We start from the raw sequence: 26589 nt of genomic DNA, 5'->3' as shown, positions 1-26589 counted from the left end.
TGTATTGGATAAAGAACAAAAGGGGAATTATAGTAAAGACTCTATAGCTAGGCTAAACAGCTTAAACAAGAATAATATTAAACTTCCTGGCAGATTAAAATTGTGTGCCGGACCGAGATTCGAACTCGGGACCTTTGCCTTTCGCGGGCAAGTGCTTTACCAACTGAGCTACCCAAGCACGACTCCCGCCTTGTCTGCACAGCTTCACTTCTGCCAGTACCTCGTCTCCTACATTCAAAACTTTACAGAAGCTCTCCTGTGAACCATGCAGAACTAGCACTCCTGAAAGAAAGGATATTGCGGAGACATGGCTTAGCCACAGCCTGGGGGATGTTTCTAGAATGGAATTTTCACTCTACAGCGGAGTGTGCGCTGATATGAAACTTCCTGGGAGATTAAAACTGTGTGCCGGACCGAGACTCGAACCCGGAACCTTTGCCTTTCGCAGGCAAGTGCTCTACCAACTGACACACAGTTTTAATCTGCCAGGAAGTTTCATATCAGCGCACACTCCACTGTAGAGTGAAAATTTCATTCTAGAAACATCCCCCAGGCTGTGGCTAAGCCATGTCTCTGCAATATCCTTTCTTTCAGGAGTGCTAGTTCTGCATGGTTCACAGGGGAGCTTCTGTAAAGTTTGGAATGTAGGAGATGAGGTACTGGCAGAAGTGAAGCTGTGAGGACGGGGCGGGAGTCGTGCTTGGGTAGCTCAGTTCGTAGAGCACTTGCCTGCGAAAGGCAAAGGTCCCGAGTTCAAGTCTCGGTCCGGCACACAGTTTTAATCTGCCAGGAAGTTTCAAATCAGTGCACACTCCGCTGTAGAATGAAAATTTCATTCTAGAAACATCCCCCAGGCTGTGGCTAAGCCATGTCTCCGCAATATCCTTTCTTTCAGGAGTGCTAGTTCTGCATGGTTCGCAGGAGAGCTTCTGTAAAATTTGGAATGTAGGAGATGAGGTACTGGCAGAACTGAAGCTGTGAGGACAGGGCGGGAGTCATGCTTGGATAGCTCAGTTGGTAGAGCACTTGTCTGTGAAAGGCAAAGGTCCCGAGTTCGAGTCTCGGTCCGGCACACAGATTTAATCTGCCAGGAAGTTTCATATCAGGGCACACTCTGCTGTAGAGTGAAAATTTCATTCTAGAAACATCCCCCAGGCTGTGGCTAAGCCATGTCTCCGCAATATCCTTTCTTTCAGGAGTGCTAGTTCTGCATGGTTCGCATGAGAGCTTCTGTAAAGTTTGGAATGTAGGAGACGAGGTACTGGCAGAAGTGAAGCTGTGAGGACGGGGCGGGAGTCGTGCTTGGGTAGCTCAGTTGGTAGAGCACTTGCCTACGAAAGGCAAAGGTCCCGAGTTCGAGTCTCGGTCCGGCACACAGTTTTAATCTACAGGGAAATTTCATATCATCACACGCTCCTCTGTAGAGAGAAAATTTCATTCTAGAAACATCCCTTAGGCTGTGGCTAAGCCATGTCTCTGCAATATCCTTTCTTTCAGGAGTGCTAGTTCTGCATGGTTCACAGGAGAGCTTCTGTAAAGTTTGGAATGTAGGAGATGAGGAACTGGCAGAAGTGAAGCTGTGAGGACGGGGCGGGAGTCGTGCTTGGGTAGCTCAGTTGGTAGAGCACTTGCCCGCGAAAGGCAAAGGTCCCGAGTTCAAGTCGCGGTCCGGCACACAGTTTTAATCTGCCAGGAAGTTTCATATCAGCGCACACTCCGCAGTAGAGTGAAAATTTCATTCAAGAATAATATTCAAAATAATTTTTATGGTGATGAAGTAAATATAGCTCAAGTATAGGGCATTGATAAAGAAAACCAATACAGTTTATCAATACTATAGCTGTTTTTTCATGGTTCCAAGAAAATGTTTTAAAACTGAAAAAATTTTTTAAAAAATCAGAACTCAGTGGATGATTTACAACAAAATACCCTAACAAGAAGTACAGAAATATGAAATTCAGGATATAATTTAGTAGAGATGTGAGAATGTAATTTGGTTAAGTCAGCAGTGCATAAAAAGTTAAGAAATTAAAACAGTTACATGAAGTTGTTGAACCACTCAATCCAACACATACTTTTTATGGAGGTTGTTCAAATGCAGTAAAATTAAGAGCTAAAGCAGATATAGTCTTTATCCATTTGTCCAATATTATGATTATTATCCTGTATGTTATTAAAAATATATCTACATTGAAAATATTATACTTATGCATGGTATGGGCTTATAAAATGTAAAGTAGTAGCATGTAGAGGATTGTATCATCCTGTTTCACCTGTACAAACAAAGATTAATAAAAGCGAAAAAACTGTTCTTTCCTGTGTGCGTAAAATGTGCAAAAGAAAAAAATAAATTAAATAAATGTAATCACAGAAATGACAAACGAAGTTTTACTGGAACTTGGACAATTGATGAGGTAAATAAAGCTATAAAAAAGGATATAAAATTTTAGCTATAGACTAAGTGTGGAATTTTAGAAATAAAAGCAACATTTTGTTTAAAATATAAATGAAAGACTTTATGAAAGTAAAATTAGAAACCAGTAAACATATTTTTCAAACTAACAAAATGTATATAAAACATATAAAAGAAACAACAGGTATCAACTTTGATCTTGATAAGATAAAAGAACATCCAAGAAAATGAACTGTTGCTAAAATACCATATGTCTGAATTCATTAAGGGGAATATTTGGACAATGGCAAAATATGAGTAAAACTGAGTATGTGACAGATCACAACAATTTTATGAGATACTGTTGAATGATTGTTTACATAATATAGATATAAATTTTATTAATGAAAATATGCTTCAGAAGAAGTACAGTTTCAAAGATTATTATGTGGAAAATACACAGCTAAAAATATTTTTAGTGCAGCATTCACTATATCAAATGCAAGACGCAGAATATATGATACGTTACATAAGCTAGGAAAAGTTGGTACATAATTTGATGCAGGCGGTATATAGTATGTATTAATGATGGTTAAAATACTGTGGAATATGCTAGGTGAATGGACTGATGAATTAGGAAATAAGTGGATTACAGATTGGGCTTCAAATGGACCTAAAAGTTGTTACTATGAGGAAAATGATAAAAATATGGACATGAAAATAAAGTGATTCACTTTAAACTATAAGAATATTCAAAAGCTAAATGGTGAATCTATTATAAGATTAACTGATAATGAAGTGAAAGAAAATGTACACTTGAGTACAAACAAATAACTACAGATGTAAGTACTAAAAATTCAATCAATAAACAAGTTTGTTTCGCCATCTGCCTGCTTAAATTCGTTTTTTCACCTTTAACTAATCACCACTCATGTACGGGAGTGTAATCTGCATTTTCACAAAAGAGAAAGATTTGCCCTCAGCTTTAAAGAATATAACACCAGATCTTATTTTGTGCTCAATTTTATGGATGTAACTGATTTTCTAATTCATTTAGACTATTCCTAGTTAATACTTTCAATATATGGTGAAATCAGTGATTCTTTCATAACTTAAATTCTGTTGTTGGCATATAAATAAATATAAATTCCGTACTAATTATAAACATTTGGAGGAACAACTAATAGTATTCTTAAAGGATCTATTTGGCTCTATTCGAAAAGATGTTAGCAAACCCAGCCCTTCATTAATTCCAAAGTAATTTTCAGTTTCATCAAAAGTATTGTTTATGTAGCTATACATGTTAATTACATCATTTAAGCAAACCATATGGCTTAACCTGTGCAGTAGAAGAAACTGTTAAAAGAACCAATTTTTTGATGTACTTAGTTAATTTAATGAGTTATGTTTTAATTGTAATTTCTGTAAATTTAGTTTCAAACAATGTGTAGTTTCAGTACCTATTTTTGTGAATATATATATAAGGACCTGAATTGTGGTCATGAGACAGTCAGTCCACTATTGAGTTTCAGATGAGAAACATGTGTTGGTTAGATCAACAACAATGCATCAACTTAACTGTGAAATAAGTGTAACACAATTAGGCTGTGTGTTAAAACAATGACAGTGTCTGCTCCATACGTACTTTTATATTCTTCAAGAACTGTGAACTTTGTGGATAGGTTTTTACTGCTCGTAGATGTTCAACAGGAAACTATTGTAGCAGTATGTGGATGTTCATCTGCAAGCTATTAATGAAGCTTATTGGAAGTTTAAACAGTAGTGCATTGGCCATATGACTGTGTATTATTGGAGGGTTGTGAACAGTGAAAGTAAATTACCATGAAACACAAATGTGCACCTGTCAGCTATATCATTTAAAATAATCAGTGTCGTACTTCCACACCCCATTTTTCAGCCAGTGTAGCAACACAGTACGTCGACACCGAGGACAACAAACAAAGGAAAAAAAAATGCAAGCAAACAGTCATAAGTTTCAGAATGCTAAAAGAATAGTTTTAGAAGCTTATGATAAAGTGTTATATAGATATTAATTTATTATTTAATAAATAAATTTTCTATACCTTCTAATGAAAGATAAAACTCATACCAAATGTTGTTAGTTGCTTTATGTTGTCTACATCTACATTTACATCTACATCTACATACATACTCTGCAATCCACCATACAGTGCATGGCGGAGGGTACCTCGTACCACAACTGCATCTTCTCTCCCTTCCCTCCCAGAACGAGGGAAAAATGACTGCCTATATGCCTCTGTACGAGCCCTAATCTCTCTTCTCTTATCTTTGTGGTCTTTCCTCAAAATGTAAGTTGGCGGCAGTAAAATTGTACTGCAGTCATCCTCAAATGCTGGTTCTTTAAATTTCCTCAGTAGCGATTCACAAAAAGAACGCCTCCTTTCCTCTAGAGACTCCCACCCGAGTTCCTGAAGCATTTCTGTAACACTCGCATGATGATCAAACCTACCAGTAACAAATCTAGCAGCCCGCCTCTGAATTGCTTCTGTGTCCTCCCTCAATCCGACCTGATAGGGATCCCAAACACTCAAGCAGTACTCAAGAATAGGTCATATTAGCGTTTTATAAGCGGTCTCCTTTACAGATGAACCACATCTTCCCAAAATTCTACCAATGAACCGAAGACGACTATCCGCCTTCCCCACAACTGCCATTACATGCTTGTCCCACTTCATATCGCTCTGCAATGTTACGCCCAAATATTTAATCAATGTGACTGTATCAAGCGCTACACTACTAATGGAGTATTCAAACATTACAGGATTCTTTTTCCTATTCATCTGCATTAATTTACATTTATCTATATTTAGAGTTAACTGCCATTCTTTACACCAATCACAAATCCTGTCCAAGTCATCTTGTATCCTCCTACAGTCACTCAACAACGATACCTTCCCATACACCACAGCATCATCAGCAAACAGTCAGACATTGCTATCCACCCTATCCAAAAGATCATTTATATATATAGAAAACAACAGCGGACCTACCACACTTCCCTGGGGCACTGCAGATGATATCTCACCTCCGATGAACACTTACCATCGAGGACAACATACTGGGTTCTATTACTTGAGAAGTCTTTGAGCCACTCACATACTTGGGAACCAATCCCGTATGCTTGTACCTTAGGAGTCTTCAGTGGGGCATCGAGTCAAACGCTTTCCGGAAGTCAACGAATACGGCATCCGTCTGATACCCTTCATCCATGGTTCGCAAGATATCATGTGAAAAAAGGGCGAGTTGCGTTTCGCAGGAGCGATGCTTTCTAAAGCCGTGCTGATGCATGGACAGCAACTTCTCTGTCTCAAGGAAATTAATTATATTTGAACTTAGAATATGTTCGAGAATGCTGCAACAAACCAATGTTAAGGATATTGGTATGTAATTTTGAGGATCCGTCCTTCTACCCTTCTTATATACAGGTATCACCTGTGCTTTTTTCCAGTTGCTCGGGACTTTACATTGGGCAAGAGATTTGCGATAAATGCAAGCTAAGTAAGGAGCCAATGCAGTAGAGTACTCTCTGTAAAACCGAATTGGAATCCCATCAGGACCTGGCGATTTATTTATTTTCAACCCATTCAGCTGCTTCACAACCCCAGTAATGTCTATCACTATGTCCTCCATACGGGAATCTGTACGAGACTCAAATGGTGGTATGTTTGTACGATCCTCCTGCGTGAAAGATTTCTCAAATGCTAAATTTAAAATTTCAGCTTTCATTTTGCTGTCTTCCATTGCCAGACAAGACTGATCAGTGAGTGACTGGATGGAAGCCTTTGACCCACTTACCAATTTAGAATTAGAATTTTCTCTTTCTTCCCATACTTCTTTATCAGTTTCCTCATAACTATGAAATATCCTTTTGTATTGTTCTTCTCCATAAATTAGTCTTGATACATCAATAACAATAACATGTCCTCTCTTTTTTCTAAAAAATGTCTGTATTTAGAGTGTTTGCTTATTGAGGATGCAACTTCTAAAAATAATATGTAAGCATGAATATTATTTTTTAATATTTTTGGTGAACTATTTACTGGTAAACTACAATTCACTATCTTTTACAGTAAGAAAGGCAGAATTAGAATTTTCTCTTTCTTTCCATATTTCTATATCAGTTTCCTCATAACTATCAAATATCCTTTTGTATTGTTCTTCTCCATAAATTAGTCTTGATACATCAATAACAATAATATGACACTCACTTCTCAAATGGTCTATAATTAAAGATGGCTTAAAATATTTTTTAGGAATAGCACATTTAACTTCTTTCTCTCAAGAAAAATAGTAAATTTAAATTCATCCCACATGTTAGCCACATTGATCCTTATTTATATAATGAATTTACTTTTAATCTTATTAAAATTTTATCCTATATAAACTGAAACACTACTTAAGAGGCAATTCTAATTTGTTAGCTACAAATAAATGTTTTTTGCAACATTACATGCTGTGAATATTTGAATACCAGATTTGGGAAGAAAATTTGTATTGAGCTCAATAGTGAATTTAAGATTATTTTGCCAAACAGATATAATAAATTAATTAGTGCTTACAATTTCAATTATTTTGAGGAAGGAAATATTAAATTGAGATAAAAGGGAATGAAGAAAACTAAAAATAACTGTAATGAATTACATGATCTAGAGTATTTTGTTTACATTTTTATTGATATATTTTTGGATCTTATTTACTGTGACCTACTGCCTGTTGTTTGAAAAATGTCTCTGGTTGCAGAAAAAAAGTATGCATACAACTAATCCTAGTGTACTGGCAGGGTCCACTTACTACTCACTCAACCAATAGTTGAAGTGCTGAGTCATCGACACTCACACAAAAAGAATGAAAACTATATTTTTCAAATTAGCCCTCAGACACACACACACACACACACACAAACATGTGCATCTTCATTGCATTGGCTGAACACACAATGTCAGGATTACAGTTCCGCAGATGGACTGGGATGAGGGGTTATGTTGGGGATGGTGTATTGGGGGACAAAAAGACAGAAAGGGAGAGATGATGTTGGGGAGGGTAGGTAGTGGCTTAGAGGGAGGCTGGGGTAGAAATTTGGAAGGATGAGGCAGTAGGTGCACAGGCTAGGGGCATGATACATGGGCACCAGAGCCGATGAGTTCATGCAGGGCATGATGATGATGATGAAACCGAGGTATGGATTGGGAGGGAATGACAAGACAGAAGAAGGAGGGACTATTGGGAAGAGGGTGTGCAGACAGGGGGTTAGCAGAATTGAGATCAGGAGGATTAAGTGAGCATAGGATGCATTGCAAAGGTAACTTTCATCTACATAGCTCAGAGAAGCTGATACTGGAGGAAAGGATCAAGAAGGCATGCAATGTGAAGCAGCCATTGAACTCAAGCAAGTTATGCTCAGCATTGTGTTCCATCACTGGATGGTCAGCTCATCTTTGTCACAATTTGTTGGTGGCCACTAATTCTGGTGGACAGTTGGTTGCTGGTCATGCTCACATAAAATACTCTGCAGAAATTGCAGGAGAGATGGTATATGACACGGCTGCTTTCATAGATGGCCCTGACTATGATGGCATAAACTAAACCTGTGACAGAACTAGAGTAGGATGTGCCAGGTGGGTGAATCAGGCAGGTCTTGCACCTGGGCCTTCCACAGGAATATGTCTCATATAGGCCAGAAACTTGTACAGATTGAGTGGGCAGCAAAATATCACTTCAGGAGGGGTGTGAAGTATCATGTGTAGCACATTCCTCATTTGCCAGCTTGATGACATATAGCTGAAGTCCTGGAAAACGACACGGTACACTTGCTCTAGTCTGTGAGAAGAAAGAAGGAAATTAGGTTTTAATGTCCCACCAGCACTGACATCATCAGAGACAGACCACAAGCTTAGAATGTTTCAAGAATGGGGCAGAAAATTTGCCACATTCTTCCAGTCTGGGATGATACTGAGTGATGACAGGGTGGGAGGGGAGGGGGCAGAAGGGGAGAGGGCAGAATGGGAGGGGTGGAGGGGGAGGTGTTCCTATGCAGCCAATTTTTATGGGTGGTGGGTGAGGAAATGGTGCAGGAAATCTTTTTGCAGACTAGATTTTGGGGTAGTGCCTGTCAGTAAAGGCCTTTGTAAGATATTCACTATAATTTTTTTGTTGTGGAAAGGGTGACAGCTGTCACAATGCAGGTACTGTTGGAGGTAAGTGGACTTGACATGTATAGAAGTATGGTTGGAGCCATCAGAGAGTTGGAAATAAATGTTCGTGAAGGTGGAACAATGAGATGAGGAGGAGCAGGTGAAGTGGATAGGAGAGAAGGTGTTGAGGTTGTGGAGGAATGACAATAGGGTCTCTTGGCATGGAGTCCAGATCATGAAGATATTATCAATCAACATGAAACACCCAAGGGATTTGGGGTCTTTACAGGCTAGGAAGGTTTGTTCTAGATGGCCCATAAACAAGTTGGCATAAATTCTTAGGCATAGGCCAATTCAGCAACAGGTGTGTTATGTAGTGCCCATGATTGTGCTGCAGATTTGTTTGTACAGGGTGGGCAGGAAGAATCTGATAAGCTTGTAAGGGTGTTGCAGGGTAGGTTGTGCTGAGAAATAATTGTTAAGTAAAAAATTTGATGCATTGTCCATGTTGAGTTAATTAGCATCCTGTTGAGAATGGGCTTTCTAATCATGATGCTCAGCTAGTTACAGTATATGACATAGCTCCATTCAGTAATTCAAAACTACCCTCCAAAGTTGTGCATTCAATTAAGGACTCAACAATTAGAAATTTCAGAGAAAACCTTCAGCAGTTAGACTGGGATGAGGTGTACAAGGAACCCAATGCTAATTTAAAATATAACTTATTTCATGATACACTTGTAAGAGAATTTGAAAACTGTTTCCCCAAGAAAGTAATTAAATCTAATTATAAGAAACCATGCAAAAAAACCTTGGCTTACTAAAGGAATAAAAATAACTTGTAACCACAAAAGGGAACTGTATCTAACAACAAGAAAGAGTAATGACCCAGAAACAGCCAAATATTATAAAAACTACTGTGCTACATTAAGAAAGGTTATTAAAAAGTCCAGAAGCATGTGCATCATGTCTGAGATTAATATCTCTGATAACAAAATCAAAACAATTTGGAATATTATTACAAGGGAGATGGGGCAACCAAGAGTATAGGATGACGGCATCACCATCAAAGCAAATAGAAACTTGATAAACAACAAGCCAGAAGTCGAAAACATTTTGAATAATCATTTTTTATATGTTGTAGAGAAAATAGGATCTAAACGTTCATTAGAAGAAGCAAGGCAGTTAATAGAAGAGGCCTTACCCACACCATTTGATACAATAGAAATTCCACCCACCTCTCCTTCTGAAATTAGGAAGATAATAAACTCTCTCAAGAATAAAAGCTCACATGGAATTGATGGCATTCCCAGCAGGATAATAAAAGCTTGTTCCCAAGAAATAAGTGGGATTCTTAGCCACATATGTAATAGCTCTCTGAAGCAGGGTATTTCCCAGATAGACTGAAGTATGCCATTGTTAAACCACTGCATAAAAAAGGGGATACGTCTGATGTCAACAACTACCGCCGAATCTCTCTTCTGACTGCCTTATCCAAAATTCTTGAAAAAGTAATGTATTGTAGAGTAGCTTCACACCTTTCTAAAAATAAAGTTTTAACAAAATGTCAGTTTGCTTTCCAGAAAGGTTTTTAAATGGAAAATGCTATATATACTTTCACTAATAAAATATTAAATGTTCTGAGTAACCGGAAGTCACCCATGTGGATTTTTTGTGATCTATCAAAGGCTTTTGATTGTGTAAATCATGGAAAACTTCTAGATAAGCTCAAGTACTGTGGTATGAATCGGACAGGGCTCAAATGGTTTAAATCATACCTAACTGGAAGAGTGCAGAAAGTTGAAATAAACAGTTCACATAATATGCAAAAAACTGGTGGTTTCTCAACCTGGGGAACAATCAAGAATGGGGTGCCGCAAGGTTTGGTCTTGGGTCCTCTGCTGTTCTTAATATATATTAATGACTTGCCATTCTAAATTCACAAAGATGCAAAGTTGGTACTTTTTGCCGATGATACAAATATAGCTATCACACTCAACAGACAAGAATTAACTGGTGAAATTGTAAACAATGTTTTTCAGAAAATCATTAAGTGGTTCTCTGCAAATGGGCTCTCATTAAACTTCGACAAAACACAGTATATACAGTTCCACACAGTAAATGAAATGACACCATTAATAAATATAGACTTCAATCAGAAATCGGTAGATAAGGTAGAATATTCAAAATTTCTAGGTGTATGCACTGACGAGGGGTTGAACTGGAAAAACACACTGAGGATCTGCTGAAACGTTTGAGTTCAGCTACTTATGCTATTAGGGTCATTGCAAATTCTGGCAATATACATCTGAGTAAATTAGTTTACCACGCCTGTTTTCATTCTCTGCTTTCTTATGGCATCATATTCTGGGGTAACTCATCATTGAGTAAAATAGTGTCATTGCACAAAAGCGTGTAATCAGAATAATTGCTGTAGCTCATCCAAGATCATCCTGCAGACACTTATTTAAAGAGCTAGAGATCTTCACTGTAGCCTCACAATATACACTACTGGCCATTAAAATTGCTACACCATGAAGATGACGTACTACAGATGCAGAATTTAGCTGACAGGAAGAAGATGCTGTGAAACGCAAATGATTAGCTTTTCAGAGCATTCACACAGACGTTGGCACCGGTGGTGACACCTACAGTGTGCTGACATGAGGAAAGTTTCCAACTGATTTCTCATACAAAAACAGCAGTTGACCAGCATTTCCTGGTGAAACGTTGTTGTGATGCCTCGTGTAAGGAGGAGAAATGCGTACCATCACATTTCTGACTTTGATAAAGGTCGGATTGTAGCCTATCGTGATTGCAATTTATCGTATCGCGACATTGCTGCTCACGTTGGTCGAGATCCAATGACTGTTAGCAGAATATTGATTGGTGGTTTCAGGAGGGTAATATGGAACGCCATGCTGGATCCCAACGCCCTCGTATCACTAGCAGTTGAGATGACAGGCATCTTATCCGCGTGGCTGTAACGGATCATGCAGCCACGTCTCGATCCCTGAGTCAACAGATGGGGATGTTTGCAAGACAACCATCTGCACGAACAGTTCAACGATGTTTGCAGCAGCATGGACTATCAGCTCGGAGACCATGGCTGCGGTTACCCTTGATGCTGCATAACAGACAGGAGCACCTGCGATGGTGTACTCAATGACAAACCTGGGTGCACGAATGGCAAAACGTCATTTTTTCGGATGAATCTAGGTTCTGTTTACAGCATCATGATGGTTGCATCCGCGTTTGGCGACATCGCGGTGAATGCACATTGGAAGCATGTATTCGTCATCGCCATACTGGTGTATTATCCGGCGTGATGGTATGGGGTGCCATTGGTTCCATGTCTCGGTCACCTCTTGTTTGCATTGACGGCACTTTGAACAGTGGACGTTACATTTCAGATGTGTTATGACCCGTGGCTCTACCCTTCATTCGATCCCTGCAAAACCCTACATTTCAGCAGGATAATGCACAACCGCATGTTGAAGGTCCTGTACGGGCCTTTCTGGATACAGAAAATGTTCGACTGCTGCCCTGGCCAGCACATTCTCCAGATCTCTCACCAATTGAAAATGTCTGGTCAATGGTGTCCGAGCAACTGGCTCATCACAATACGCCAGTCACTACTCTTGATGAACTGTGGTATCGTGTTGAAGCTGCATGGGCAGCTGTACCTGTACACACCATCCAATCTCTGTTTGACTCAATGCCCAAGCGTATCAAGGCCGTTATTACAGCCAGAGGTGGTTGTTCTGGGTACTGATTTCTCAGGATCTATGCACCCACATTGCGTGAAAATGGAATCACATGACAGTTCTAGTATAATATATTTGTCCAATGAATACCCATTTATCATCTGCATTTCTTCTTGGTGTAGCAATTTTAATGGCCAGTAGTGTATATATCCACTTATGAAATTTGTTATTAACTATCCAAACAAATTCAAAAGTAACAGCAGTGTACATGGCTACAACACTAGGAGAAAGCATGATCTTCACGACTCAAGATTAAATCCAACTTTGGCTCAGAAGAGGGTAAATTATGCCGCCACAAAAGTTTTTGATCACTTACCTAATAGCATCAAAAGTCTGACTGATAGCCATATAGCATTTAAAAGGAAATTAAAAGAATTTCTTAATGGCAACTCCTTCTACTCATTAGAATATCTTGTATAGACACCATTTATTAGCCTGACACGTTCCACATCATTACGAAGTGTCGTATTCATGATCTATGGAACAAGTACTAATCTAATCTAAAGCATTGAATTAGCCAATCACATGGATGTGCATGCAAATTCAAGTGGCCTGCCATACATAATTAGTGTTAGTTGTTCTCATAGCATAGATGATAGTGCATAAGACTGCTCAGCATCTGGTTCAAGTCCAGTCCTTACTACTGACCCATGTGCAACTTTTGTATCACTCCCTTGTTAGGTTGTAGCAAACCAAAAGAAGAACACATATTGTGACACCGTCTCTAGCATGCAATTTGAAATTGTGAATGTAACAGCCTGATTGGCAAATTCCAGTAATAATTGACTCAGAAACTGTGAAATGTATTGACTTCTGTTCTTAACAATTATTTCTCAGCACGACCTACTCTTCAACACCCTCACAAGCTTTCCAGACTCTTTCTAATCACCCTGTATATTTTCCATCAAAGGAAAAGTAACTTCCTGGCTGATTAAAACTGTGTTCCAGACTGAGACTCGAGCTCGGGATCTTTACCTTTCGCTGGCAAGTGCTCTACCAACTGAGCTACCCAATCATGACTCACGCCCCGTCCTCACAGCTTTACTTCTGCCAGTATCTCGTCTGCTACCTTCCAAACTTAACAGAAGCTCTCCTGCGAACCTTGCAGAACTATCACTCCTGAAAGAAAGGAGGCAGAAGTAAAGCTGTGAGGACAGGGTGTGAGTCATGCTTGGGTAGCTCAGTTGGTAGAGCACTTTCCCGCAAAAGGCAAAGGTCCCAAGTTCGAGTCTCAGTCTGGCACACAGTTTTAATCTGCCAGGAAGTTTCATATCAGTGCACACTCTGCTGCAGAGTGAAAATCTCATTCTGAAAAGTAGTTGTGTGTGAGGACGCAGTTGGTGAGGTGTATAAGGAATAAAATAAGGTACTGGGTTTGGAGTAAAAAGGATATTGGGAAGACACAAATAACTTATTTCAACAAGTCATGACCATCCCCACTCCATTACCACCTGGATCCCCACTTGCCACTGTTAATGGCACCTCTCTGTACACAAACATCCCTCATACCCATGGCTTTCTTGTGACTGAACACTACCTTCCCCAGCATCCTTCTGACTCCAAACCCACTATTTTATTTCTTGTCCACCTATCTGGCTGCCTTGATCCATGGCATTCAAGGAAAGTGTGAGTTGGGTTTCAGACAATCAATTTTAATCATGACGGTAAGCATGGAGAAGGTCATTCTGTTTGAAATATTTCATTGCATTTTAGCTCAGAATATGTTCTAAGGCTCTACAACAAATGAATGTCAATGATATTGGACAGTACTTTTGCGGATCAATTCTGCTACCCTTCTTGTAGAAGGGTGTGACCTGTGCTTTCTTCGAACTGCTACACATGCTTTTTTGGTCAATATCCATTTGGTAGATTATGGTCAAATGGGAGGTAACTCAGCTGCAAAATCAGTATAGAATCTGATAGGGATTCCATTGGGCTCTGGAACTTTGTTCAATTTTACCAACTTCAGTGGCTGCTCAAAGCCACTGACGCACCTTCACAGTGGCATGAGAATTAAATTGCGCTAATAACCCTGGATATCCCTCTTGAAAATAGCATCTCTGCTTTTGCTTTGCTTTAGAAGTTTCTTTACAGCAACTGTATAAAATGAAGGGTCCTTCCCATCATGAACTGTTCTACTAGCTACATATTAGAGCACTGAAAGTGTGTACCCAATCCACAGGGTGTTCATCTGGCTCTGAGGCATGAGAGATCAGGTGAATAAGTTTTGCTTAGCTTCACAGAAGTTGCTGAAGATGACCAACACTAGCTTCCCTAATAATAATAAAACTGCTTGTGTGGTTTACATAGTCACAAGGAACATATGTGGATGCACATAGGCCTCAAAGATGCAGTACATGTAGGCTTTTTGTACCTAGAAGAACAGTTCATCCTGCACGGTATACAGCTGCTACAAAGGAACTTCTAAAGAAACAAAGACTGCAGCATAATAGGTGTGAAGCAAAGTATAGAGCTGTATAGAGATGTTTGGCTGTCAAGGGAGCATTCCATGAGACCTTCAACAACTTCCATACTGAAATACTCTCTTACAAGAATCAAAGAAATTCTGCTCATATATAAAGGTTTTAGAGGTACAAAAGCTACTGTCAAGACAGGTACTGAAACAGATAGTAGCAAAGCAAAAGCAGAAAAACTGAAGTGGTCATTCATAGGTCCACTGGAGCTCGTGCAAGGCACCATGATGGCCAAGGATTATCTTACATTCAAAAAATGGCTCTGAGCACTATGGGACTCAACTGCTGAGGTCATCAGTCCCCTAGAACTTAGAACTACTTAAACCTAACTAACCTAAGGACATCACACACATCCATGCCCTAGGCAGGATTTGAACCTGCGACCGTAGCGGTCTCGCGGATCCAGACTGTAGCGCCTAGAACCGCACGGCCACTCTGGCCGGCGATTATCTTACATTGGTTGCAGACCATGACACCCATTTACGATGATCATGTTCCCTGATGACAGTAGAATTTTTCACCATGATAATTCACTATGTCACAAGGCCAGGAGTGTGATGGAGTGCTTCAAGGAACACAGTCGTGAGTTTCAGTTGATGTCCCCCCCCCCCCCCCCCCAACTTGCCTGATCTGAAATGGATCAAAGACACCTGGGTTGTGATAGAATGTGGCATCAGAGCTCATGCCCCCTGCCCTCTCCCATGAATTTATGGGAATTAGGTGACTTGTTTGTGTAATGTAGTGTCAACTGCCTCCAGCAACACACAAAAGCTTCCATGGCATGATGTGTTACTGCTGTTATCTATGCCAAAGGTGGACATACTGGCTATTAGGTAGGTAGGTAGGTGGTCATAATGTTCCACACTGGGTGGAATAGTCTTGTCATGACTGCCTTCCCCAATTTTCAATAATTCTGATGGAATGTCGACTACTCCAGGGACCTTATTTCCTCTTACGTCTTTCAGTGTTCTATCAAATTCTTCTCACAGTATCATATTTCCCATCTCATCTTCACCTGCTTCCTCTTCTTGTTCTCTAACATTGTCATCAAATTTGTTTCTCTTATATGGAGCCCTTATACTCTGATGAGGGAAAAATTTGCAACACCAAAAAATAATTCATTTAGAATAATGAAATTTCAAAAATGCATTTGACTATGTAACATTTGTACATAATTAATATTGTAAGATCATAGGTTAATGTAATTGCAACATAATTCACTGTATATGTGAAATGCTAGTAATGACCAGAATGTTGAATGCAAGCATGCAAACATGCATACATGTGTTTTTCAGGTACTGGATGTCAGGTTTTGGGATAAAGTTCCATGCTTGTTGCATCTGATCGGTCAATACAGGGATGATTAATGCTGTTTGCAGATGATGCTGGAGTTGTCATCTGATGATGTCCCATATGTCCTCAACTGGAAACAGATCTGGTGATCGAGAAGCCCAAGGCATGTTGACACTCTTGACACTCTGTAGAACATGTTGAGCTACAACAGAGGTATGTGGGCGTGCATTATAAAACACCCCCTGGAATATGTTCATGAATTGCAGTACAACAGGCCTAACCATCAGACTAACACACAAATTTCCATGTCATGTTGTGTGAGATAACCGCGAGACTGCTCCTGCTGTCATACAAACTTGTACCCAAGGCTATAACTCCGGGTGTAGGTCCAGTGTGTCTAGCATGCAGACAGGTTGGTTGCAAGCCATCACTGGCATTGAAGTAGAAACATCTTTCATCAGAAAACACAATAGACCTCACAACAGATCCCCACCCTGCCCTCCAATGAGCTCTCGCTTGACATCACTGAAGTAGCTAATGCTGGTGACTCTACAGGGTGTCTGGCTTGGAGCCGTCATTGAAGTAACCAATTTGTAACAGTTTATTGTATCACTGTGGTACCAAGCACTGCTCAAATTGTTGCTGCAGATGCAGTAAGATGTGCCAGAGCCATACACTGGACATAGTGGTCTTCCGTCTCAGGAGTGCCATGTGGCCATCCAAACCCCGGTCTTCTTTCAACTGTACACTCCTGTGACCACCGCTGCCAACAATCATGTACAGTGGCTACATTCCTGCCAAGTCTTTCTGGAATACTGCAAAAGGAAAATCCAGTTTTGCACAGCTATATTACACATCCTAGATCAAACTCAGTGAGTTACTTATAAAGGCATTTTTGTTGCCTTACAGGCATTCTTGACTAACATCAAATCATAATGTCTAATCTCAAAGTTAATTAATGTTCATTACTGTTACAGTGTGTATTTAAGGCATACCTGATTTGCATCTTCATAGTGGTGCTACTAATGCCACTCTTATTCAGCTGGTGTAAAATTTTAATAGACATCATGTTTCAGATGTCAAAACACTCCTACCAACTTTCATTTGCATTGCACAACTTCTTCTTGGTGCTGCAATTTTTTTCCATCAATGTATGTATTCCTTCCACTTTTCAACTGTGCTGTTTTTGCTTGGTACTGGCTTGCCATCTGAGCTCTTGATAGTTATACATTTCCTTCTCTTTTCTCCAAAGGTCTCTTTAATTTTTTCTATAGGCATCATCTATTATTGCTCTAGTTGTGCATACTTCTACAACCTTACTTTTGTCCTCCAGTCATTCCTGCTTAGCCATTTTGCACTTACTGTCAATATTGTTTTTTAGACTTCTGTATCCCCTTCCACCCATTTCATTTGCTTAATTTTTCTATTTTCTCTTTTCATCTGACAAATTCAGTATCTCCTTAGTTATCCAGGGCTTTCTACTAGGTCTTGTCTTTTATCTGTTTGACCCTCTTTTGCCTTCCCTGTTTAATCTCTCAAAGTGACCCATTCATCTTCTACTGTATTCCTTTCCCCTGTTTAAGTCCAACATTCCCTAATGTTCCCTATGAAGCTCTCAGCAACCTCTGATTCCTTCAATTTAACCAGGTCCCATCTCTTTAATATCCTACGGTTCTGCTGTCTCCAGTTCATAACCAATAAATTATGGTGAATGTTCACATCTGCCCCTGAGGATGACGTACAGTTTCAGATCTGGTTTTGAAATATCAGTCTTATATAGTTAGTTTGAAACCTTTCAGTGTCCCAAGGTCTCTTCCATGCACATCTGCCATGATTCTTTAACCAAGTGTTAGTGATGATTAAATTATAATGTGTATATGCAAACTGAAGTGATGAAAGAAAATTTGTATCAAGGCTGAGATTTGAACCCAAGTCTACTGTTCATAGACAGATGTGCCACCATGATGCCACCATGTCACAGCAGTTTAGCACAACTGTATGCTTACCCTAGCATGTCACCCTTCTCAATCCAAATTCCCATTCCTGCCTCATCCCACTTGGTATTCCCCTAAAGTTGAACAGCATTGCAGAGATTCTCCAACATGTATTAGAATAGCACCTCAGTGTCATACAAAACAGGGGATCCTGCCTGAAACACAGGCATAGGTGGTTTATTCAGATGGAACTATATGGCTCCAGATACCTTTACAAGTTGCTTTGGGTTCAGTCTGGATATATACATCATAGATGTTTGAGACTTGAAAAGGTCTCTGGAACCATGTAGTTTCATTTGATTAAAGCACTTATGCCTGGGTTCAGGCAGGACCCCCATTTCGTTGGATACTGAGGTGCTATTCCAATACAGATTGGAGAGCCTCTGCAATGCTATTCAAGTTTAGCAGAAATACCAAGTCGGCTGGGGTATGAAAGGAAATTTTGATTGAAGAGTGACGCATGCTAGAGCAGACTGTGGTGTTGTGCTAAGCCACCTTTCCAGGGGGCACAGTGGCTGCACATCTGCCTAGTGAGCAGGAGATCCAGGTTCGAATCCAAGCCTTGGCACAAATTTTCATTCATCAGTTCAGTCTGCATATATACATAATAGATGTTTGAGACATGGAAAGGTCTCTGGAACCATATAGTTTTATTTGATTAATTATAATCTCTGTAAAATTTGACCAGGTGGCTTCTTTCATTTCTTTCCCATAGTCCACGTTTTCCTACTATTTTTCCTTCTCTTCCTTTTCCAACTACCAAATTACAAACACCCATCACAATTAAATTTTCATATCCTTTAACTATTTGAATAATATCCTTTACACTCATCACACATTGTTTCAAACTCTTCATCATCTGTGGACCTCGTTGGCATATATACATGAACTACTGTGATGGAAATTGGCTTCATGTCTATTTTGGCTATGATGCTGTGTTCACTATGTTTTTATAGTAGCTTACCTACATTTCTATTTTCTTATTGTTTATTTGGCCTACTCTTGCATTACCCCTATTGGCTTTTGTGTAGATATGTTTCAATGACTGTGGGCCTGGAATGAAGATGAGAACACATCTGTCTCATGGTGATAAGAGAATTAATATATGAGGTGTGTTCAGAAAGTAACGTGACTTTATATTTTTATGAAAGAATATTTATTTATGCATCAATATTCATGTCGTCCTCTTCAAAATAATCCACCTCACTTACAATACACTTGTACCAACGCTTCTTACAATTCTTGAAGTGCTTCTCATAAGCCTTGAGTATTTCCAGCGATGCAGTTTTTGTTTCCTCAATCGTTGAAAATTTTCGTCCTTTCATAAGTTTTGGGAACAGGAAAAAGTCATAGGGGGCTGAATTTGGTGAATATGGTGGCTGAGGCATGATTGTCATGTTGTTTTTGGCCAAAAAATCTCTCACAAGCAAAAAAAGAAAAAAGAAAAAAAAAGCAGCTGTACTTCTGACATTAATCTAAGTAAAGTAAATGTCTCTAAGTATATGTGGGTTTCATTTCTGACCTACATAATTGGTGGTCCCAAAAACAAGACTGGTTTAAGTTGCAACAACATTTTTTTTTTTTTTTCAGATGACATCCATTAAACATGGAAGGTGCAAGTAATTTTTTACAATCCACTGGTGATGAGATCCTGCAGCTGCAAAAAGAGATTGAAGTTTCAGAACAGTCGATGCTGAGAGATGACAGTAAGATGGACACGGCAAGATCATAAGTGATAACTACAGTGCCATAAGCGCAAACATGAACCGAAAGTTTTCCACATGCAATTTTGTTCATGCCAACTGCGCTGTGCCTACAACTGCGGGCACCTCCCTTTATGCCCTCAGAACCAGACACATGGTTTGTGATTTTGAAAAGCATTTTTGCACAGAAACAGTTCACAGAGGACCGTGAACAATTTACACTGGCAATTAGGAATTTGGACCAGAGAGCGATGACAATAGTTTCCAATATGATTCTAGACCCACCCCATCAACAAGCATTCTACAAGCATTCTACATCCTGAAGACTTTGCTAATCACTTGCTGCACGAAGCTACCCAAGCAGAGGCTTTCACAAGTGCTTTATCAGGAGAAATGTGGGGACAGACTCATCAGAATTTTGGAGATATTTGCAAGCTATAGCGGACTGTAGTGTATTATCTAATGAGTTGCTGCTTCATATCTGGTGACAACAGATTCCGTCTCAAGGACAGTTGACATTAATAGCGTATGAAGGACAACCATTGGATAAATTCCTGCAAGTAGCTGATAGAGCATATGCCACATTGGAATCAACCACTGAGACATGTGTAACAGCGACAAATATGAGCATCACAACAGAAGGTGACAAACATGCATCGCAGTTTTTGGTGGTGCTGGTGCTGAGTTGTGGCACTGCATCTTGTCGACAACCACTGAACATCAATGGGGAACTTTGAGGGTTATGGACCACAAAGGGGCAATTTGTCAAGCAGTTAAAGAACTTGAAGTTGCAGATGGATGCCGATAAGAGGACACAGTCACATTGTTCATCCAATCTACAGCCATCAGACACCACTCAAGGTCAAACTACTGCTGATGGTATTTGCTGGTACCACAGATGGTTCGGCGCCCGTACTAAAAAGTGCATGAAACCATTTAAATACCCAGATGGCAAGGGCAGTTTGAGTTAGGCCCCACAGGCTGTGACACTCACAAACGACGACGCCTATATAAGAAGAGTCAAATTGCAGTAACTCACATATGGACACACAGCAAAGGTAAGGCCCATGATGGCATGCTTACTACTTTTCTGATGAGTCATGGTATGGCATCACGTTGACTGCATGTGATTGATGAGATTTCAGGCTTAAGATTTTTAATAGACACTGGTTCAGAGGACAGCACCCTTCCAGTCTTGGGCACAGTTGTTAGCATAAAAACATATGTGCACAAAGATATGATGATACACATTAGTTTCCCTATTCCATACAACTGGAAAAAATGAAATGAGCATGTGGCATTGTTGGCTGGGGAAGTTTGGCTGTAGAGTGCAAGTGTTATTTCAGTCGACACCATATTGGGCGACTTGCATGCCAATGATGAGGATGAAATGGTGATGAGGGCAACACAACACCCAGTCCACATGCAGAGGAAAATCTCCAACCTGGCCAGGAATCAAACCTGGGCCCACTGCATGAGAGACAAGCATGTAACTGCTCAGCTAAGCAGGCAGACCATACAATTGGTGTTTCGTGGTGACAAACATTATGCAACCTGTATTAGGTGCTGATTTTCTGTCACACTTTGCGCTGGCTGTAGGCTTGGCAAATGTCTGCCTTATAAGTGGGACACAATAAGCAACTTAAACGATTTTTAGGCATGGTAAATTTTTACTGCCATTACTTGCTGGGAACAGCTGCCACCCAGGCACCACTAACAAACACGCTTGTGAGTAAGAATGCCAAGGGCAAGAGCCCATTACAATGGACACCAGAAATGAGTAATGCTTTCACCTGGTTACAAACCAGACTTGAAGATGCAGTGTTGCTGGCCCATCCTGTCCTGGATGCACAATTGAATATTGTGGTCAACGCCAGCAGGTCACAATTAGAGCAGAGAGTGTGAGACATTTTCGGCCTTACGTTGAAGCCTGACCAGTGGCAATTTTCACAGATCGTAAACATAACATGTCAGCATTCCATAACATCAGTGATAAATGTTCACCATGGCAATTCCAACACATAGAGTTCATCAGTCAATTCACTATGGACATATGGCACATTAGTGGTGCAAAAAACATAGTCACCAATTATTTTTCTTGAGTATGCAGCTTGGTGAGCATCTTAAATTATGGTGACCTCACCACAGCAGAAGAGAGAGATCAAGAGTTGCAAGACTCACTAACAGATTGATACACAGGATTGGAGATGGCACAGATAGAAGTGCCAGGAAGCAAGACCAAAATATGGTGTGATGTATCACAACAGAGACCATGGCCCTACATTACGCAGCGATTCTGCAAAGTGGCTTTGGACAGTGTCCACAACCTAGCACACCCAGGTGCAAACACCACTATCAAGTTGCTAACCGAGTGGTTTTGTGTGACCGTCAATTAAAAAGGATGTCAGGAATTGGAGTTGTTAATGCCTTCAAGTAAAGTAAAGTAAAGTAGGATGACATTTTCATGCAGAAGTTGGAAATTTTGCAGATTCACCAGCAAGGTTTGGTCACATTCACCTCGACATAGTGGGCCCACTTCCACACTCAGAGGGTTATATATACTTGTTCACAGCAGTAGACAGATGCACAAGATGGGCAGAGGCTATACCAGTGACAGATATAGCAGCCGAGACAATAGCAAAGGCATTTATTGGACATTGTTTATCATGTTTTGGATGACCCCTACATGTTACAATGGATCAGGATCAACAATTTAAGTCTAATCTGTTCAATGAACTGGCTAGACTGTGTGGATTCCAGCGCCATCCCACAATCATTTATCACACAGCAAGCAATGGGATAGTGGAAAGGTGGCAAAGAACCCAGATTTCTTGCTTATTGGGAATGGTAGCATTAACCAATCACACCTCCAGAACAGACCCAAACTTCCATACGTCATGGCATCCACAACCTTATGCTAGCACATTCCAAGATTCCCACACAGGGACAGAAATATTTTATCATCACTTTAATTTGTTGAGGCATGGGAACACCATTTATGGTTCCAATGTCTATGTTTATACATGCATGCATGTCTGAAGAAATAAACATTGTTCTAACAATTGAGTTGGTCCTGGAGGCATGCTCAGATAGCTGAAGTGGTTAAGGCAACTGATCGGAAGAAGCAGGAAATCCTTGTTCATGTCCCAGACTGGCACAGGTTTTCATTTGTCACAAACAGCTGATGTCAATCTGTGTTCATGAAATGTGACTCCATTTTGTAGTATTTACCACAGCTGTAACTGTCAGAACAGCATCTATTTCTTCAGACATGCACACATCTTTGAAGTACATCGTAACGGAATGCAAGTCTGAAGTACATTGTAATGTGAAAATATAGACACTGTATAAACACAGATATGTAACCATCAATGATGTTATACACATAAGTACAATGTGTGTGAGAAAAGTAATGAGACTGATTTCTTTACCATTCAAAGTAGTTCCCTTCAGCAACTATACAGTGGCGGAGTTATTGTTCCTAGTCTTGGTAGCAGCACTGAAAGAACTGAAACTAGGAGGGCCTTTAACATGTCAGTCACATTCTTTTGAATGTTTTCCAGAGACCCAAAAAGATGTACTTTTAAGACCTTTTCAATTTAAGAAAATCGAAAAAGTCACAATTACTCAGAACAGGTGAATAGGGGGACTGAGGAACAACAGAAATGCCTTTTCAGGTCAAAAACTATGTAATGGAAGGCATCTGTGTGACACGGGCACTGTCATGATTCAGCATCCACCTGCCTGCCATATATGGTCTCACTTGATTCACCTTTTTCCTGTGCCTTTCAAGGACATCTTTGTTAAACATTAGGTTGGCAATTTGTCCTGGAGGAACAAATTATTTGTGCATGATACCCCTGTGGTCAAAAAAGCAAACCAGCATTGTTTTGATCTTTGATTTTTCTGGTTGAGGAGATGTCTCAGTGTGCCACTCCCCACTTCGCTGCTTAATCAGGAGTGTACTCAGAAATCCAGGACTTATCATTTGTGATCACATGACTGAACCATTCATGGTCATTGACAGTCCTCTCAAGAAGAGCAATTTTCATGTTTCTTCAGTTGTCCTGCTCAGCTGTGAGGTTTTTCGCCACCATTTTGGCACAGACCTTTCCCCTGTGCAAATATTTGGTCAAAATTTGATGTACAATGAACAGGTCATTTATTATACTTGTTGTTAAATGTCAAACTGATCTCACAGGAGCACACACTCATTTGACATTTTCATTGCTTTTCGAAGATGAAGATCTCCCTGAGTGAGGCTCATCTTCAATGTGTTTTCAGCCTCACAAATATGATTTGTGCTAGTGAAAACTTGTGCTCTTGATAAATAATGTTCTCCATATGCCTGTTTCAACTTTTCAAAGATTGTGCCTGTGGATTATCCATGTTTAACACAAAAGTTGATTGCATAACACTGTTCCAAATTCCACTGTTCCATTTTCATAACACACACACACACACACACACACACACACACACACACACACACACACACACAAAAAATACACAGAACTTCACTCTCAAAAATCAAGTTATGACTGTATGGTGCTGAAACTCAGAGTGAGCATTTGGAAGGCAAGTATACAGAAGTAGAACATCACAGCGTTGCCAGATTGCTCGCAGTGTTGTCAGTCTCATTACTTTACTCACACAACTTGTATAAGTAAATAAATGTGTGAATTGCATGGATTTTGACACTTAGCTGATTTTGCATCCCCTTTTATGCTAGCACACCAAAGATGAGCACTGCAGCTTCAATAGCCTGTGTCCCACAAAAATTATGTGAAATGTCAGAGCACAACAGATGCACATCTGCATGGAGCACTGATCCAATGACCATGTTTGATACACCTTTAACACTTATCTTCATACAGATTATTTTGCATTTTGATCTGTACTAAGCCAACTCGATATCACTGTATTTTTTACAACTGTACACATGACTCCACAATCAGTGTACAGCCTATCTTTATGATATATATATATTCCAACTGGAATTTGGTTTCATCCATTCCCCTTATACTATATGGGCATTGTTAGTGTTTATAAGCAAGACTAGTTCTGGTATCTTTCCAGAAACAATCCTGCAGTGAACTAATGCTAGTGTATTAACATTTTCTTTCTCTTATCTAGCATGACAAACACCACTTTCTTTAATTAATGGTGATTGTATTCTTTCCTGTCTGAGGGAATATATGTTATTGGACATTCTCATACCTAAATTTACTACACTTACAGAGATTAAAAGTTTAACTACTGCAGTGATTGTTTTTAATGGGTACCATAGGTCATATAATTGAACAATGGTAAGCAATCCTATGCCATATGGATCCTACTTTCAAAAGTCAAGTTCATTATAATTTGATCAAAAATGTCTCAATATTAAGGTATTACTTAAACACCCATCAATTAAGATTAATTGCAGGGAGAGTACACATGATCTAAACCTGCTTTATAAAGCTAATACCCTGTAGATTTTAAGGAAAAATACTGTCACATATTGCTATGTGATATGTATTCATTTCAGAGCCAGCATATTTTTGCATTTTATGTTGGTGGTCCATTGGGTTGTGTGTGAGGAGAGAAAAGCTTCTCATCAGGCTGGCATAGCAAACTGTGCTCCATTGTGGGTAGTCAATACTTCGCATCAGGCTGAACACCTCACACCATTGCCTTTTATGTATCGGCAAGCAGTGCCAAGGTGGGCAGCAATTACACACTAAACTTGAAACCAAATGGAGGTATATGAGTATAATAATCTGGCTTCTCTGAGTGTGCTGCTTACTGCTGGGTGTCCCAGCATCTGTAGAAGCATTGGAGTGGTGCCTCTGTTCCCACTCCAAAAATTTGATTCAGCCAATGAGTTTACATTGGTTCACATAGCAGAGGGTGCAGATGAAATGACGAACAGAAAATAACTCACATTTAATCCAGTACAAACTTTGTGAAGGTTAAATGTGCTTCATGTATGCAGAAAGGGGAAGTTTGTGTCCTTTTTTCCAATTTTTTTTTTTATTTTTGTGGCATTTCTCAGCGGTCACACCGGTAATAGTACACAGTCAGCTCATCCACCTATAATTTTTGAGAGACTGCAAGTTGGGCAGGAAGATGGAATATTATGGAAGTTAAGGATGAAGGTCTGAGTCATACAGTCAGAGGTCAACAGAGACATATGTGGCTGTTTTGCAGCACTCTGCTAACTTGGAGTAGAGATAATTTTGTCATAAGAGCAATTCATAATCTGATCAGTTTACTTCTCGTATGTTTTGTATGTTGAGCCACCCTTCTCTCTAATGGCGAATAAACAATCAGAAAAATGAAGTTCAATGCAAGTACATGTTTTTAAATTATCAGGTGCTCAGTACTTCTTTCTTGCTGGTCTTTCATGAATTTCTTGCTTGTAAAGTATTTTGGCTCACTGTAAGCAACAATGATAGTGTATGCTGTGCTCAGGCTAAACGATGCAATTTAGAAACTGCTTCTATCTCTTCCTTCATCATCAGCTGTTTCATTTTCTTCATATCATATAAATTTCCACAAGATTGAAAAAATAAAACTTCCACTTAAACTCACTACTCCATAACGGAGCATCTGATTACATATATCAACAGGTACAAAGATACATGAAGCTGCTGCTCAGCACTCATAAAATACATCAGTCTTCTACATTCAAAGAGTTTCTTCTATAAAATACTTCTTGCTGAATGTTTTCAGAGTAAATCATACAAACAGGAATAATGACAATAATTTGAAATTATAATTAATATTTTCTAGTTCAACTGGGAACACA

The 26589-nt window shown here is 39.6% G+C and overlaps 1 protein-coding gene and 1 non-coding gene across 3 annotated transcripts in view; one reads left to right on the top strand and one right to left on the bottom strand.

Annotated features, from left to right (window-relative positions):
• LOC126248664 (glutamate receptor ionotropic, kainate 2-like) overlaps nucleotides 1-26589 on the bottom strand; it is a 542085-nt gene that overhangs the window by 332181 nt on the left and 183315 nt on the right. The gene's annotated exons all lie outside the window — the stretch shown is intronic.
• Nucleotides 999-1073, top strand: Trnas-uga (transfer RNA serine (anticodon UGA)). The gene has a single exon. It is a non-coding gene; the product is annotated as a tRNA-Ser (tRNA).

The sequence above is a fragment of the Schistocerca nitens genome, chromosome 3, assembly GCF_023898315.1.
Source record: "Schistocerca nitens isolate TAMUIC-IGC-003100 chromosome 3, iqSchNite1.1, whole genome shotgun sequence".
Lineage (NCBI taxonomy): Eukaryota > Metazoa > Arthropoda > Insecta > Orthoptera > Acrididae > Schistocerca > Schistocerca nitens.
This window is presented reverse-complemented; position numbering and strand designations above follow the sequence as displayed.